Genomic DNA, 2740 nt, shown 5'->3' with positions numbered 1-2740 from the left:
CAAAACTGTGGCATGATCATATTTTTCAAGAAAATGCTTCTTAATCATAGTCCTGCTATTCGTAGATCTTTTAAGATCCTAGTGCTACTTAGAATACTAACAGGACATTCTTGTAAATTCTCTATGATGGTACAGTTTGAGTTGCAAATTCATAATCACATAGACTTACCAAATGCAAAGGAAGCTTTTTCACCTCAAGATAAGAGGAAAGACTTCCATACCGTCTCTCCTTAGGTGGAATTAACTAGCTCTTGGAGCAGTGCCAGCCCTGGTGAAGAAAAAAAGAGGGTTAATTCTATGTGTAACTGCTGTATCAGACTCCATTCAGTCTTTTTCTTATGCCAACCGCTTACCTGTTAAAGCCATAATTCTCAAAGTGCTTCTGTAATAAAGGTCATGATATCTGATATTCTATGACTCATTCTATTTTACATAATTTCTGTGAAAATGGACTTTAGACATGGGAAACAAATAAGCCTTCATTTCTATCACCAGAAAATGCATTAAAAAAGAAAAGTAATATATTAAGTCTGTTAATAAAGAGGATAATACCTGATGATCCTTCAGGATTATGGAACGTGACAGCAATGAGGCCTTCACTATTTTTAAATATGATATATCGAGACAGTCTTTCACTTAAGAGTCATCAGGGTTGCTGAACCTTCAAAAAGGGAAAAATAAATAAATTCAAATTTTGGTCCCTATTAAATGCCATCTGACTAAACTCTCTGTATAATTCTCACGTCAGAGAGGATTTGAGACAAACCAAGTTCCATAGCCTTGAAATTTTATCTCTGTGTACAAAACACACAGAATCAGCTAGAAATTTCTGCAAAATCTAAATGAGGATCAAGTCATAAGAATGAAATAATTCTAGATAATCTATCAAAGTAATTCATGAATTAATGAATCAATCAATACCTTTTTTTAAAAAATCTATGAAGTCACCAATTTCATATATTTTCCATAAGAAAATTCTCAAAAATATATTTCCTGGGTCTTTATTCAGGCCAGACACAGTTGCTCATGCCTGTAATCCTAGCACTCTGGGAGGCCAAGGTGGGTGGATTGCCTGAGCTCACAGGTTTAAGACTAGCCTGAGCAGGAGGGAGACTACCCCCACATACCTAAAAATAGCCAGGCATTTTGGCAGGCACCTATAGTCTCAGTTGCTTGGGAGGCTGAGGCAAGAGAACCACTTGAGCCCAAGAATTTGAGGTTGCTTTAGCCATGACACCAGGGCACTCTACCAAGGGCAACAAAGTGACACTCTGTCTCAAAAAAACAAAAAAAAAAAAAACAAAAAAAAACACTATCTTATTTTTTCCAGCCTCCATTTTATTCTCTACAAAACTATATTCATCATTAGTAAATTGTTTCTGCAAGCTTTTTTTAAAAAATGTTTAAATGACTATGGTATCACTTCCAGCTATGGTCCCATACTATTTATCTTATAGCTTATATTTTTCTTTAACTTATCTAATTGGTAAAATACAACTTTTGAATGAGTCAGAGTTCTACAGATACAAACAACAGAAATATTCTCTGGTTCATTTGTGGAAAATAAATTTATTGAAAGATCTCAGACCTCATTATCTGGAAGGCCACAGAAACCAGATTTTGAAATGTGCCAAGCCAAGATATTGTCAGTGGGCCAGGATATGGTGATGACAAAAATCCTTTCATGGTGGCAAAAATCCAGACCCTCACCTCTGGAACAGATGAATTCCTACCATTTCCTCTCTCTTCTATTCTCTATTGAAGATTTAAATTCCAGAGAGTCTCGGATTGGCCTAGTTTCTATCACATACTCAAGCTTTGACTAAGAAGGGCTTCTGAATACAAGTCCACCAGGCTGAATCTAAAATGGTAGCAACAATAATAGTAACAAAATTATAATTCCTTAAGAAATGTGAAGATACTCTAGTGTCTCTTCAGATTGTCTAAATCTTTTGCTTTTTACTAAAGATTTCTGTTGAGAGGAACAACTCTGAGTCATAAAACAGTTTTTTAAGGCCTTGTTTTTGCAGGGCTACATAAAAATAAATAAATAGGCTCAGCACCTCAGCACCTCAGCCTCCCAAGTAGCTAGGACTACAGGTGCCCACCACAACACCTGGCTATTTCTTGAGATGATCTCACTCTTGCTTAGGCTGGTCTTGAACCATGAGCTCAAGCAATCCACCTTCCTCTGCCTCCCAGAGTGCTAGGGTTATAAGCATGAGCCACCCTGCCCAGCTTGGGATAAAAGATTTAAATCTAAGACACCAGATGATACAAATCTTAGCAAGCAAGGAAAAAATTCTACTTTTTTAATGGGGTCTTGCTCTTGCTCAGGCTGGTATAAAACTCCTGAGCTCAAATAATCTACCCCTGTAAAAACTCTAGATAGTATCTGGCTGGGGAAAGATTTTATGAAGAAGACTCCATCAGCAATCACGACAACAAAAATAAATAAATAGGACTTAATTAAGATAAAAAGATTCTGTACAGCTAAAGACACAATAATCAAAGCAAACAGACAACTTTCACAATGAGAAAAGACATTTGCCATGTTACGAATCTGACAAATGCTTGATAACTAGAATCTATAGACAACTTAAATTAATCAACAAAAAAAGCAAATAATCCCACCTATCACTGGGAAAGAGATATGAACAGAAACTTCTCTGAAAATGAGAGATGAATGGCCAACAAAAACATGAAAAAAATGCTCATTGTCCCTAATCATCAGAAATGC

General features: G+C 36.1%; 1 non-coding gene across 1 annotated transcript; it reads left to right on the top strand.

Moving 5' to 3' along the window:
- The first annotated feature begins 1918 nt into the window (after positions 1-1918).
- LOC128594981 (U5 spliceosomal RNA) lies at positions 1919-2034 on the top strand. The gene has a single exon (XR_008382677.1). It is a non-coding gene; the product is annotated as a U5 spliceosomal RNA (small nuclear RNA).
- Positions 2035-2740: the final 706 nt, after the last annotated feature.

Source organism: Nycticebus coucang, chromosome 9 (genome assembly GCF_027406575.1).
Source record: "Nycticebus coucang isolate mNycCou1 chromosome 9, mNycCou1.pri, whole genome shotgun sequence".
Taxonomy (NCBI): Eukaryota; Metazoa; Chordata; class Mammalia; order Primates; family Lorisidae; genus Nycticebus; species Nycticebus coucang.
This window is presented reverse-complemented; position numbering and strand designations above follow the sequence as displayed.